Source organism: Choloepus didactylus, chromosome 15 (assembly GCF_015220235.1).
Source record: "Choloepus didactylus isolate mChoDid1 chromosome 15, mChoDid1.pri, whole genome shotgun sequence".
NCBI lineage: Eukaryota > Metazoa > Chordata > Mammalia > Pilosa > Megalonychidae > Choloepus > Choloepus didactylus.
Window position 1 is genome coordinate 54,487,336 of NC_051321.1, and position 16,158 is coordinate 54,503,493.

Consider the following 16,158-nt stretch of genomic DNA (forward strand, 5'->3'; position numbering starts at 1 on the left):
AGAAGCTTCATGGAGAAAAGAGCCTGGTCCTTGAGAGATGGAGATAATCTCAACAGATAACATTGGAAATGAGAATTTCCAGTTGAGTGAATGCAATTCTAGCCCTGATTTCCACAGATTCTTATTGAAGAATTAGCACAAGCAATTGATTAGACTGAATAACTGTTTTCTGACAGAATAGCAACATTTAAACCTATCTATGAAATTCCTTGCTGGAAGAAATACACTAATATAAGAAAAAAAACAAAAACTAGCTGCTTTAGTAATTCGTATCAGCTTTTCTTGAAGTGTACTTTGCAGAATTCTGGTTCCATGACACATTCCAGCAAACATACTGTGCTGGTTTCGATGTATTATGTTCCCCAAAATGCCATGTTCTTTGATGCAATCTTGTGGGGGCAGATGTATTAGTGTCGATTAGGTTGGAATCTATTGATTGTTTCCATGGAGATGTGACTCAATCAACTGTGGGCAAGACCTTTGATTGCATAATTTCCATAGAGGTGTTACCCCACCCATTCAGGGTGGATCTTAATTAAATCACTGGAACTATATAAAAGAGCTGGCAAACAGAAGGAACTCAGTGCTGCTGCAGCCGAGAGAAACATTTTGAAGACAGCTATTGAAAGCAGACTTTTGCTACTCAAGAGTTTGTTTGGGAGAAACTAAGAGAATAGCCCCAGAGGCCTAGAGAGGAACATCCTGGGAGAAAGCCATTTTGAAACACAAGCTGGGAGCAGAGCAAGCAGATGTCAGCCACGTGCCTTCCCAGCTAACAGAGGTTTTCCGGTTGCCAACAGCCTTTCTCCATTGAAGGTACCCTATTGTTGATGCCTTACCTTGGACACTTTATGGCCGTCAGACTGTAACTTTGTAATCAAATAAACCCCCTTTATAAAAGCCAATCCATTTCTGATATTTTGCATAATGGCAGCATTAGCAAACGCCCATGGGAGATTCACAATGTCTATCACAGATTACAGCCCTGAGATCTGCATGACAAAGTCAACACTTCTAATCTCACTTAACCACAAAAACTTTTAGGTAGTAACACCTATTAATATCCTGAGACACATATATAACATCCCAAACTAACTGTGCCACAGAATTGAGAAGTAATATAGTAGAGTTGCAAAAAGCATGGACTGTGGAGATAGACTAACTGGGCTGTAATTCCAGTTTTCCGTCTACTAGCTGTGTGACCTGGGACAAGTTACTGAACCTTTCTATGCCTTAATTTCATCATCTACAAAATGTCAATGATAATAGGACCTGCCTCATAGAATTGTTGTAGGAGATTAAATGAGATCATTTGTGTAAATTCCTTATAACAATACCTGGTAAGTAACAGATAAGTGTTATGAATAGAGTAGCTTTCTATAGATTCACTATGGGGAGTTCCTGATACATAAGCAAATATAAAGTGAAATCATCATGGATAGCATAAAAATCCAAGAAGTCTGCTTTACCAGTGACTCCTGAAGTGTTTTTATTTTCTCTTACAAAAGAGGACCATGGGAAGCAGAGTGGCATGATCAAGCCACATATAAGTTTGGGATACCAGTAGGCCAATCAGTCCAGTATGTCCAGCAAACAGCAAACATATGGACTGAAGTCTGGAGCTAAGGTCGAGGCTTTTAAATGAATTTCTGCCATTTCCTCTCTTCAGGGCACAATCCTTGTATGCTAATGCCTTTAGGACATGTACCCAGCAATCCTCTTGTCTGTTTTCTTCCTAAGTACTGCCTAAGGCCTTATGGCCTGCTGAGACATTACCCTAAAGCAGTCATGAATTACCCTTTCTTATGCTCCACATATGTATAGATATATTCCCATTTGACTATCATGGACAACCCTGGTGCCAATAGCTGCTGCACCTTGCCATTAACCTTGCCATTAGCTGTTCTATTTGCATAGCTGGCTGAGAGACCACTTCTCCAAGTGGGAAAATCTAAATTCCAGGCCCTAGACCTGACAGTGTGTACCATTCCCCTACATATATGATAGAGGATGCACTTGAACAAATTCTCCCCTCCCCCCCCCCCAACTAATGGAACATGGTCCAGCCAGATCAGATAGAAGTGGGGTTTAGATCTGGGACTACAGGTGATGTGGTAGCATGTCCAAGCAAAATTGCTGAAAATCCTACAACCCTGAGGATTAATCAGAGCCAATGTCTTCAAAGAACACGAAAGATCAGTGTTGGGGACCTTGGTTTAATCATCAAATTCTAAAAGTCCTCTTGAGTCACTACAGATCCTTTGAACTGCAGATCCTTCTTTTGGATGACTGTAGGAGGTCTTCCTATTTAAACTACAGTTAACTGAAATATTGTGACAATAATACGCCCTCTGTTGTGCCCACAAGCCACACATGTAGTCTCATGGTTCCCAGATCTCTCTAGTCTACAGAATCAACTGAAGAACTTTTTGTGACTACACATTTCTTAATGTCCTAAATCCAAATCTTGAGTGGTAGACTCAGGAATCCGTATTTTAAAAAAGGGCAGCTGATGATTCTGCTGATCAGCCAGGTATAGGGAATCCATGAGGATTCACTGGACAATACATGTCCCAGTTTGCAACATTTATTGTGTTGTCAATCACCTGCACCAAATGACATGCTCCCATCAGCAGCAGTGGCACATTGGACAAAAGACATCCCCTTCTCAGGGAGGCTTAACCTGGGAGCATGAGTATCTTTGAAAGGATACCCCTGGAAGTTTGACATTTCCCATACTATAGCCCTTGGGACTCAGTCTTGTATGTGAATATGCCCACTCATGAATAGGTGCTTATTAAATGAGTTATTAATTAAGTTGCATAAACATACATAATATTATAATTTCTATAGTATTTAGTATGTTGTTTTTTTTTGTCTCTCTCAGTGAATTTGAACTTCTATTTCCTTATAAATGGCAGACAAGGATGTAATCTTTGAAAATTCAAGTTTAGATTAGTGTTCCTTTCCATTTTTTGGTCCAAAGGACTTTTTACTTCTGGTAGGTCTTGCTAGACTTTGGTTTTCTCATTTCTAGAACAGGGATAATTGTACTTTACCCTGTCTTGCAGAGGTATAATAGAGAGCCAATGAAAACACACACATATACATGCCCACACACATAAAGTCCCTAGAAAAGTTTAAAATATTCTACCTAGTTAAAATGGAATTTCCTTTAGTGTAATTATCATAATATTTATTAAGAAAGTAATATTTAATTTTAAAATTTGTTCTATCATTAAGTCACTCTTGACACAAACCAATTAAGGGGGCCAAGGAGAACAAGAATAGCCTCTTCCAAGTCCTTTATAAGCAGACATAAACTGTTATGCAGATTGTGTACAAAATAATTTGATGAAAAATAATATTTTTTAACTGCTTTGGCCTTAACCATAAAATAATCAAGCCATTCAGGGCATTAATTTTCATGTCTATCACCAAACATTCTAATTAATCATCTGTGTGATAAACAACATCAGTCATTACATCAGTCATCCAGTGCTTTAAGCAGTATGTTTATTTCCAAGATGATACTAATTACATGATAATACTTTTGCCCTCGGGCAAGTTGTTCCTATTCATCAGAGAACAGAGGCAATTGTGTAGTTTTCAGTTGAGTGAATGCTTCCTTCAGAAGCATGAAGAAAGTCAACTTCTGAAGATCTGCAGTATCAACATAAGCATATAGTTGCCCCAAGAGACAAGGAACCTTATGCTACTGAAATGGCATCAAGTCACGGAAACATCAGCACCAAGCACACTGACACATTTTTGTTATTGTAATTTTATGTGGCATTCTCTAAGGACATTCAGTTACATTTCAAAACTGCAAATAATTCCATAACCTTTAATCAAGAAAGCTGAAGAATGTTCCCCAGACTATTGCTCTATTTCATTAAAAAGTGAAAGCCTTTGCTTAAAGCTTTGTTTTGTTTGGAAATCAAATTATCTATTCCAAAATAACACTGAAATTTATAGCATATTAAAAGTATTCTCTCTAGAATTATTTTCATCATATTACTGAGAATACAATATTATGGGTGACTCAGTGGAAATAAATAATTCACTAGCAAGTTACCATGTCCCTTTCTGAATTTAATTGTTCAGACTGGGATATTATATGCTGTTATGGGGGTAAAACCTCAGCACAAGAGTTAACTTTCATGAAGGAATAGAAATATGAAGCATTTGAATGCAAGCAGAATTTAAACTTATCAAGTTACTGATAACAGTGGCTAGTAAAAGGAAATCTCGCACTTGAATGAAAAGGCCACTGCATTCAAATACTATTTCCTGAGTTTTTTGGTGCCCCTTAAATTTGGGGCACAAGGTAAATGCCTCACTATCCTTCCCTGCTTTAAAACCTGAAGCACACTTTTTCACTTTAATTATTATTCTGGTTATTTTTGTGCGTGTGGTAATGACGGTGTTGGGGATTGATTTTGGTGATGAATGTACAACTATGTAACAGTACTGTGAACAATCGAATGTATGATTTGTTTTATATGACTGTGTGGTATGTGAATATATCTCAATAAAAAGGCCACTAGTTGATGCTTATTTTGTGTTACATGAGAAGACTAATTTATAGTCTGTCTTTTCAAAATGGTGAGAGTTGCAAGAAAGATGCTTGGTTGGAGAACCAAATGCAGACTTAAAAGTGCAACTAGCTTTCCAAAGTTTCTCTAACGGGAATGTTTATTTTTTTACCAGGTGTGCCAGTTTGAAGGTATTGTGTCCCCCAGAAAAAGCCATGTACTTTGATGCAATCTTGTGGGGCAGACGTTTTAGTGCTGATTAGATTGGAATCCTTTGAGTACTTCCATGGAGATGTGACCCACCCAACTGTAGGTGATAACTCTGATGAGATAATTTCCATGGAGGCATGGACCCACCCATTCAGGGTGGGTCTTGATTACTGGAGCAGTATATAAGCTCAGACAGAAGGAGCCAGCTTGCCACAGCCAAGAGGGACTCTTTGAAGAATGTACAGGAGCTACAGATAAGAGATAGTTTGAGAACAGCTGTTGAAAGCAGACTTCTGTTCCAGAGAAGCTAAGAGAAGAAAAACACTCCAAGAGCAACTAAGAGTGTATTTTTGAGAAACTGCAGCCTAGAGAGGAACGTCCTGGGAGAAAGCCATTTTGAAACCAGAACTCGGGAGCAGATGCCAGCCATGTGCCTTCCCAGCTAACAGAGGTTTTCTGGACACCACTAGCCATCCTCCTAGTGAAGGTACCAGATTGCTGATGCGTTACCTTGGACACTTAAGACTGTAACTGTGTAACCAAATGAGCCCCCTTTTATAAAAGCCAGTCCATCTCTGGTGTTTTGCATTCTGGCAGCATTAGCAAACTGGAATACCAGGTGAAAATAATACATTTTTAAGCAGTTAAGTAGTTTAGCAAATAATTTTCACCATTTTCAAAATGTGGGGATTGTTTTTCTAATCAAAATTTATTCAATTAATATTTTAATAAAACATTTATATCCTCAGGTATAAAATCCAATGCATAAGTGTAAAATCCAATATATGTGTGTAACTATAAAAGAGAAAATGTGTTTCTCAACTTTGTGAGTTAAAAGAGCTAATACACCTCTAACCCTGTATCTGATAATCATTAAATCTCAATTTCAAAGTATATCAGTCAAGGTTCAAATCCTGAAAACAAAAGGCATTCAAGCTGGTTTAAACCAGAAGTATACTAACAGATTACAGAATTATTAGGAGACTGAAGTAACAGACCATGGGCTATGCTTCCAGGATGGACTGATAAAGCCACATCTCAGGGCTGGGCCACCAAAAGAGCTACTGCTCCTGCCAAGACCAGAAAGACTCTGCAAAATTAAAAAGTCACAAGCCTGGCTGCAGATTCCAAAATGACAATCTCTACTATGACTGGGAAGTCATACAGGTGGAGGAAACAGAAACTGTAACTTACTCTCAAAGGAAAAAATGTCTGCCCAAGATAGATTCCAGAACATCTAAGTGTACCTGGTCAAGCAAAAAAGAAGATGACTCACCTGGAAAAATTAATTCAATATCCACTGTATTTAATAATTCCCAGTCCCACTCTGTATATGGCTCTTAGCCTGTTACTAAATATATTTACCTCCCATTGAAGTCTATCAAACTTATTGAACAATTTGTTGAGCCAGAGTTCCAAGAAAATTTAGGATGGCTAACAATTGTAGATATATCTTTATCATTTCAATGAAATTTTAAGTACATTTATTATTTCTAGGATACTGTTCCAAAATTGGGCTATATAAAAATTTTGCTAAGTGGTATGCAGAAACACATGGAGACATGAACGTGCAACATTATAAACCCAAGAACTGAAAATGACCTTAGGAAGCAGCTGGTACACCCACTTTCTAGACAAGCATCTCTGAAGGGTGTCACTCAGACTGCGTTTGGGCACTTGTTGGGGAGTGTTAGATTGCATTATTAGACTCATTTCCTCACCCTTCTTTGGGTCCATGCCTTTTGTGATATGACTTTACCATACATTTTATTTTTGTACTAGCAAGATAGAATATATCCCCCCTTCCTCTTTTCTCAAATCTAAAACTGTCAACTCCCTTTGCACACACATGAATTTTCCTTATATGCTTCCACAACTTCTTTCCCATCTTTTATCAACTACATATGACAGACACTCTTGCTGCTATGCCTAAGTCATTAGACTCCCTTTTATCATTTATTGTACATGTTACTGCCAATAACTTTCACCTTTCACCTTTTCTGGAGATGTGCCTTTGGGCAATGGAAGCTGTCTTGCACAGAAATAAGAAAGAGGCTGTCTTAGTTTGCCAGGTCTTCTGTAAACACAGTACCGCAGATTAGTTGGCTTAAAACAACAGGAACTTATTGTCTCACAGTTTTGGAGGCTAGAAGTTCAAAATCAAGGTGTGGGCTGGGGCCTGCTTGCTTTGAAGTCTGTGGCATTCTGGTGATGGTTTGCAGGCAATCCAAAACTCAGTCTCTGCCCCCATCACATGGCCATCTCTCTGCCCATCTGTCTCCTCCTGTCTCCTACTTTCTATATCCAAATTTCCTCAGCTTATAAGGACTCCAATTTTATTGTATTATTAAGTCCAACACTAATTCAATTTGTTCTTTTTTTCCTAATAATAGAATCTTCAAAGATCCTATTTACAAATGTCATTCACAGGACTGGGGCTTGGGATTTGAACATGTCCTTGCGGGGGACACGATTCAATCCATAATAGAAATTACGATTCCCTCATTACAAGCTAGTAGCTAGTGACCGTCTGGTGTGACGCAAACAAAAGCTCAACTCCCTTTATAGTATCATTTTTCAGTCCAGAACTCCCCCACAGGATCAGGCTGAGGCTTCATTTCACCTAAAACCACCTTAGCTAGCTTCTTCCTCCTGCTTCCCTCACTCTCTTCCAGGTTTCTTTTGAAAGCATTGCTTTCACAAATTGCTAGTCCATAAATCTTTGTCTCAGGCACTATTTCCAGAGATTCCTCTAAGACACTACCCTTCCCCAAATGCATTCTCAGATATATTTCCTAAACTCACTTCTTTGCTCATTCTGCATTCCCTAGCACAGTGGGATGCACTCAATAAATGTCTGAAAAATAAGTATCAATGGCATTTATTATTGACAATTTAAGTTTGTGTTGTCATTGTGTAGTTTTCTATTTCTTGAGTTTACTCTTTTCTCAGCATCTCTGAGCATGGAGTCATAGCAGTTTTTCTCTGGTATGTTTTGTAGTATAATAATACAAGCATTTTATATCCTAAATGTAGTATATTTCCTGATAAACACAAATTTTAGACCACAATATCACAGAACAAAGTTACGTCTTCCCTAGAACTTTTACAGTGTTTTTCTGAAGTCTTTTTATCAGAAGAACAAAGAATGAGAGCCCTGAAGAAAATATTTTCATTTTGTTACAACCTGCAGAATGCAACAGGATTCAATTTTCAGGCAGAAAAGCATGCCAGATGGATAATATCAGAGTTCTGCAATCTGGGATGGAGAGGAACGCTACCAGGGCCCATGACAACCTCACTAGAATACTTGAAGTATTTCTCATATCCAGGTGAGATAAGTAAATATCACATAATATGTCAAGGGTCCTCTCATCTCTTTTGAGAAGGGCATAATAAAGACAAGGAGAATTAATATTCAACGAATACATGAATGCAAACTTTTCAGAAGTCCCTGGAGAGAATTAACATCATCCATTAAATAGTTCTTTGAATTGGTCTTCCCATCAACGTTGCTGATGCTGGTTCTCTCTTCCTTCTCTCTGTCCTCATAACACTTCATCTTCAGTTCTATTGAAGCACTTTTGCATTGCAGCTTTCTTTTCAGATTTTTTTAAGTCTTAATTATAGTCAAAATCCCTCTCTAATGCTGAAACAGAATTTAAACACACTCTTCTTGCCAGCCTGCTTAGGAGGAGAGGAATTTGAATCTGCTACAGGTCTGTCTGCTTGTCTTCTCCTGGCTAGGATTTTCCTTAACTTTCTCATTTCCTTTCTACGGTGTCACGTCATTTTGCATCATTGGGCTTAGGGCTTGTTACTGACTCCTTTGTAACTGGAGTATAGATAATGGTAGATGTTCCAGGGAGTTAGGAGCACTTCTGAGCAATATTTATAGAATGTTTGTAGGTTTTTATTTGTAGAATATTTACAGATCTCACTTGAGGGGTGGGATAAGTTGCATATTAGAAATTAAGGAATCACATGAAATAGCTATCTGATAGTGGTAGAAGGAATGCACAATTCAAAAGTAGAAAGGAATACAAAATATTTATAAAACAGTCTAAGAAAAGAGATACAGGTGTGATATTGAAGTCATTATGGAGCAAAAAGAGAGACTTTTTTCATGGAATGTTTATAAAATATGTTACCAAAATAAACTTCATTGTAAGCATAGAGAAGTATATAGTTGGAATTTTAATATAGCAAAGCCACAACATAATGTAGTAGTAGTGTTTCTTTTATTCTATATATTCGCTTTTTAAAGAGAATGAAAAATCAATATAGGCAAATTTGTACTTATGTTATATGAATACACATGACATTTGAATGATCTTATGGAGAATTGCTAGTTGCTTGCTATTAAACGAGTGAGAAATTCCTATAAACAAGCCATATAAAGTTAATCCCATGCTAAGTCAGAAATGACAATCTAACATGAACTTTTTCCAGGGAAGTAGTTTTCAGGGAATTTTTTATCTGCAAAAAGAGAATACTGAATTCAGACAAATTGGTTTGTTGAATCCTTTTATAGAATGTCTCTGTATGTTTCTATTAGTTCTTGAAGATGTTTTGTGTTTCTGTAAACATGTAGTATACACTGGAGGTAATGTCATAACATATTTACATAAATCAAGGTAAAGGGAACAATTCTGAGTTGAAGGATATAATAAACCAAAGTTCTTGATAATTGGAAGAGAGAAAGAGAATTAACAATTGTACTTAAAAAGAGCATCATAACTTAAAAGGAAATGGAGTATTGTGGAAAAAAATCTGAATTAGTGAAATACTTCATTTTGAATATATGAATACACAATGCAGTGCAATTTCCTCTTTTAAGGACTTAACATTATCAGAAGCACCAGACAAAAAGACCAGAATTTTAAATCCTCTGACAATTCAAACTAAATCAACTTTATATAACTGTTAACTGACTTAGATGTAAAATCAACTACTACACCCATAACCAAAAAAAAAGAAAGACCAGATACTGTGAGCAAGCTTAATATTCACTGAAGTCTAGGAGAAAATCTCTGGGACCAGAACTCAGATTATTTGATTTCTAGTTCCTTCATGAACTGATAGTGAGGACTTGGAAAACCACTTGAATCTCTGATTCCATCTGTCAATTATAGACACCCTGCCCACCTGATCACATGAGTGAAATGAAAAGAAAATGAGCAAATAGATATGAATGCATCTTGAAAATGTCTGAGCACAATTGTCAGTTAGTAGCAGTAAAGGTAGTGAGCCTGCCTGTCATGGCCCTGCTCACTCTCACGGATCTCATCGGGTACACACTGCCCCTCAGCCTCTGGGCTCCAGCCACGTGCCACCTGGTTTAGGAGAGTCTTATATCACCCTACCGCTGGCTCCTTGCCCATGTTCATTCAACTGGAACACCCTTATTCTCCATCCTACTCACATGCTCCACCCTCTCTGCAACCCCTTCTATCTGGTCCATTTCTATTCATCTTTCAGATCTTGGCTCAGACACTCTTTCCTCGAGGGAGTGTTCTTAGACCAACCCTTTGAAACTAACCAAGGTCTCTCATACATTATTAAAGTATCATTTACAGTCATCCAAAACACTTGTCCTAGTTTTAATCATCCATTCATTTATGACTATTTGCTTGATTTTACTTCACCCATTACCTTGGAGTGCAGGATTTGCTTGTCATTTTATCCTCAAAGCTTAGTACAGCAACTGGCACACACAAACACACACACAAAATAGTTCAATTAAGCAGATGGGTAACATACCAATATCTACATGTCTCAATCTCTTACCACATTCAGATATTTCTAAAAAGTCCCTTTCTTAGTTGTGCAACTTATTACAGGCTTTGCAATTTATAACCTGTGTGGCATGAATCCACCTAATCTGGAGATTTCTGTCAGAGTTATTTCTTATTAGCATGGCCCTATGTTGCCTCTCCCCTGAGCATTACTAGTAATTTCAATAAGCATGTATTTATTTTTCATTATACTCAAAATCCCATACTAATTACATTGATTTTGAGGATAAATGAACACAAAAATATTTAAGACAAATCCACTTACTTCAAGGAGTTTACATGAAAGATAATTCAATTCACCATATGATACATTCTATGAGAAGAATACAAAATAATTGCTGTAGAACTTTAGAAGACAGAAAGCTTTGCTGATGTAGTGAATAAGAAATGACCCTGGTGAAGGCTCAATTTTACTGAACCGAGGCAAATGGGTCAAGACAACCCTGTGGAGGATAATCTCTATAAACTAAAAAATCATTAGGACTCACTTCCTCTCCCAACAATAAAAAATAAAAAAATAAAAATAAAAATAAAATAAAATGTATCTACATCTAAACATTCCTTCTCCACCACCAAAAACAAAAATGATAGAATTGAATTAATAATAACTCTCTTTGGAGATAAGTGTTCTTCTGGAAGACAAAATTTACTTCAAACAATTTCTCAACATGCAAAAAAGAAAATATACACAAAAAATAAAACCACATGCTATCCATTATGACTTATTATTGAAAAGCCATTTGCAACTTATAAAATGGAATTTGCATTTCTTAAAAGAAAAACATTTTTTCTTAAACTTTTATGCAACTACAAAAATTTGAAAGAGGCTGCAATGGTTTAAAGCTGTATGTACCCCAGAAAAACAAGTTCTTAAATTTAATCCATTCCTGTAGATATCAACCCATTGTAAGAAGGACCATTTGATGCAGTTACTTCAGTTCAGGTGTGACCCACCTCAGTCGGGATGGAGTCCTTTATAAAAATGATGAATAGGGAGAGAGAGAGAGAGAGACAGAGACAGAGAAAGCCAGCCATGGGCAAGAAGCTGAAAGCAACAAAACCTGAAAGAGAAGGGAAAAACTAGCAGATACCACCATGTTCCTTGCCATGTGGCACAGGAGCCAAGGATCATCAGCAGTCAGTCTTCAGGAAGTAAACATCACCTTGATGAAGTCTTCATTTGAATATTTTTCTCAGCTTCAAAACTGTAAGCTAATAAATTCCCATTGTTAAGCCAGCCCTTTTCATGGTATCTGCTTTAAGCAGCCTAGGAAACTAAAACAGATTTTGCTATCAAAAGTGGGGTGCTGCTATTGCAAACACCAAAAATTTGGAAATGACTTTGAAACTGGTTAATGGGTAGAGGCTGGAAAATCTTGAGCTGTTTGATAGAAAAGGCTTAGACTGCTTTGAGGAGACTACTGGTAGAAACATGGATGCTAAAGTTACTTCCAATGAAGCCTGTTCTGGTTTGCGAATACTGCCGTCATGCATGCAAAATACCAGAAATGGATTCACTTTTATAAAGGGGGTTTATTTGGTTACAAATTTAGTCTGAAGGCCATAAAAATGTCCAAATTATGGCATCAACATGAGTATACCTTACCAAAGGAAGGCCAATGGCATCTGGAAACTCTGTAGCTGGGAAGGCACATGGCTGGTGTCTGCTAATCCTGGGTTGTGTTCCAGCTGCTCTCTCACATCATGTGCATTCTTCAAAATGTTGTTCTTGGGGTGTTTTGTCCTCTCTTAGCTTCTCCGGAGCAAACACTGGACTAGCATCCCCAAAGTATCAGCAAAAGTCTGCTCTCAGCAGTGGTTTCCAAACTGTCTCTGAGTTGTTCTCCAAAATGTCACACTCAGCTGCTCTAAGCTCCGTCTGTCTGTGAACTATTTTATAAGACTCCATTGATTTTTAAGACCCACCCTGAATGGAAATTGTCTAATCAAAGATCTCACCCACAGATGATTGAGTCACATCTCCATGGAAACACTCAATCAATAGGTTCCAGCCTAATCAACACTAATATGTCTGCCCCCACAAGACTGCATTAAAGAACATGGCATTTTGAGGGACATAATATGTTCTAAATCAGCACAAAGCCTTAGACAGAAATGATGAATATACCATTGGAAACTGGAAGAAAAGTAACCCTTGGTTTAAAGTGGCAGAGAACTGAGGAAATTTGAGTTCTGATGTTGGATGGAAGGCAGAATTTGAAAGCAATGACTTTGGATATTTGGCTGAGGAGATTTCCAAGCTAAATGTGAGAAGTGCAGCCTGGTTTCTCCTTGCAACTTATAGTAAAATGGAATCCCTTGTAGTAAAATAGAAAATCCATTTCCTCTTAAAGAAAGGGATAAACTGAGAATTGAACTCCTGGGAACAGCAAAACCAGAAATGGATGGTTTGGAAAATTCTGAGTTTCTGGAAAGTGAGTCCCTAGAGAAAAGTGCTCCATGTGAGGATTTATCTGATCATGGGACCAGTCAGCCATTTCAGTGCAAATCAGGATTGGAAATACAATTATCCAGGAAAGATGTGTGGGAAGCCCTACTGTCTGATGGTTTGTACCCCTGTGTAGTACATGCAAAACTGATGTTTTTTGTATGATCTGTATGAATGGAACCCCTACCAACCTGGACTAAAAGGGACAGATTGAAAGAAAACTCACTTCAAGGGCAGAACCATGGAAACTGAGGTTTGGACCAAAGACATTTTCTCAGGCCAAGAGAGTGGACCCATCCATGTGTGTGGAAAGGGTAAGTATGCCCTGGCACTTGGAGAGGTCAGGACCTCTGCCCCATTGATCAGGAAAAGTGCTGCCACCACAGTTTTCAGAGAGGGTGGCCCCACTCCCCAGGGATTGTGGAGAGTCTGGCCATTGCCTCACTGTTCTGAGAGGGTTGAGCCCATGCCCTGGAGATTGCAGAGAATCTGGCCACCACCCCAGTGTTCTAAAAGGGTTGATCCTGTGCCAAAGGGATTGCAGAGAGTCTGTCACCCCAGTGTTCTCAGAGGGTGGAGCCTTTAACACACTGTTTGAGGAGAGCATGGCCACTGCAAAAGCACTTGGAAGGGGTGGGACTGCTGTTCCATCAGGCCCAGAGGACAAAACATTGTTCTATAGATGACTCTTAGACCTTGAAATCTAATGGTGTATGCCCTGCAGGGTTTCTTAATTGTTTGGGATCCATGACCACTGTCTTCCTTCTAATTTCTCCCTATGGGAATGGGGGTGTTTATCCTATGTCTGTCCCTCCTTTGTATATTGGCATCAGATAACTTGTTCTTTAGGTTTCATAAGTCCACAGACTGAGGAGAATTGTGCCCCAGGACAGACCACACCTATAACTGATTTTGATGAGACTTTGTACTTAGCATTGTTTCTGAAATGACTTAAGGCTTTGGGGATATTGTGATGGAATTAATGTATTTTGTATGTGGAAAGAACATGTCTTTTTGGGATCCAGAAGGCAGAGTGTAGATTTGAAACTGTATGTTCCAAGAAAACAATGTTCTTAAATCCAATTCAGTTCTGTAGATATAAACCCATTGTAAGGAGGGCCTTTTGATGAGGTTACTTCCTCAATCAGATGGGTCTTAATCTTCTTACTGGAGTCCTTTATAAACAGGATGAATACAGAGAGAGAGAAAAAAGTAACCCATTTCATGGTATCTGCTTTAAGTAGCTAGGAATCTAAAACAGAAGCTTACCAAGGATTATGTAGGAAAAGTTTTACAATTACATTAGAGTGTTTTTTATTAGAATGTAAGTTATATTTATATTAAATATTTATCTTGGTGTACCTGAAAATTATTGTCTCTAATAGTTTTAAATATTTCCTTTAGAATCTTTTACTATTAAGATTTTAGTAAATCTTTTATTTACAATATCAAAATGTCAGGGCAGCTACAACTTTTTAAATTCTGAACTTAAAATTTAAATATTGATATTGTAATAGTTAATTTTCATTCAGGTGTCTTTATTTTTAACGTGTTGAATTAAATTTTATGAGGATTGTATTTTAATGGAATGAAATCATACTGTCATCAGAGTTAATCTTATTCCTTTAAAATAGCTAAGTCAGTTCTCAGTTCACAAAGAAAGACTTCAAATATAGTGACAGTGACACAGCACTTGGGAGATTTTGTCATCTGAAATATCTCAGAAATAGAAGCTCATTTTAACAAAGATAAACTGGGCTAGTTTGAGAGAAGCCTTTCTAGGCAATAGTGCCAGAAAGCTGTAAACTCAAGCATCCCCAAGATGACTTTGACACTATACATTTTAAGAGTCAGCATTTATCAAATTCCCAAGATCTGGTTATTCTACCTGATTTTATGAGCAAGCCCTAATTAACATACTGATGTCTCCAGGTAGCTGTGGCCCCCAGTTATGATTCCCTAATGACCCCTCATAGGAAAGGAGCTGAGAAGTAATAACCATCCATGGATGGAGTTAGTTTTAGTTGGAAGTGAGGATTTACTATTTTTTCTTCTCCTATCCAAGTATAAGTGATAGTGCATTTAATCTCAAATGTCCTGGTTTGCCAAGGCACAAAGTTTGCAGATTTAGTGTTCAATCATTGGGGTTTGGTTTTTTTATTATTACACAATTTATTTTCCATTTAAATAAATGACAAAATTATCTTCTTTGCTGAGGAGCTAGGGAATTAAAGAATTAATGCTCTGAGAAAAAAAGGCTTTAATCTCTGACTGATATTTATAAAATTGATAAATTTTTCCACCAGGATGTATTGCTGGTGGAAATACAAACTATTATAGCCTTTTTAGGAATACAGTAAAGAATTAATCAATTAAAACTTCTGAGATATGATATCATTTCTGAGGCATTATCCCACAGATAAAAGCACTAGGTAAAGAGTTAATTGTACCTACATTTGTGGTGAAAAACAAACAAAAACCTAAACCAAAAAAAGTAAATGCCCATCATTAAATAAATGGTTTTAATAATGTGTACATTCACATCACAAAATATTATGTAGCTACTCAAAAGAGTGAGTTGTCTTCCAATTCTAAAAAATAATGAACTAGGCCAGCATTAGAATCCTCTCATAACAAACACAAAGAAATCCTGGATAAAATATAACCACACCGCTTTTAAAAACACAGTTTATGCTGCAGGAAAGAACAAAAATCTCCAGGTGGCAGTAACAAGTCCTTACCTTGGGATCTCCTTCTTGGGAATCAAACTAAGAGAGAAGGTTAGGTCTGTCCTAGATGTGAAAGGAAAACAATTCTCCCATGGGAAATCACAGGCACATCTCTCACTAGGTGGTACAGAGAAATGCCAAGCCAATAAATTATTTTTTTTAATTGGGGAAAGGGCACCTGACAAAAGCAAATTCAAAGCACACCAGAAGAACATTTCCCAGACTTGCCATATTAACCTTCCTTAAGAAGGAACATATTTTTGTGCTTAAAATGAGATCATAATACAAAATCCTTAAAACACCAAAAGAAACAATCCACCATGAGTTAGAGTCAGAAAACAAAACAAATATATATTACCACCCACAAAACATGAGATTAAAAAGCCACAATTAATGAATCCATAAAACAAATATCTTTAAAATTATTAGAAGTG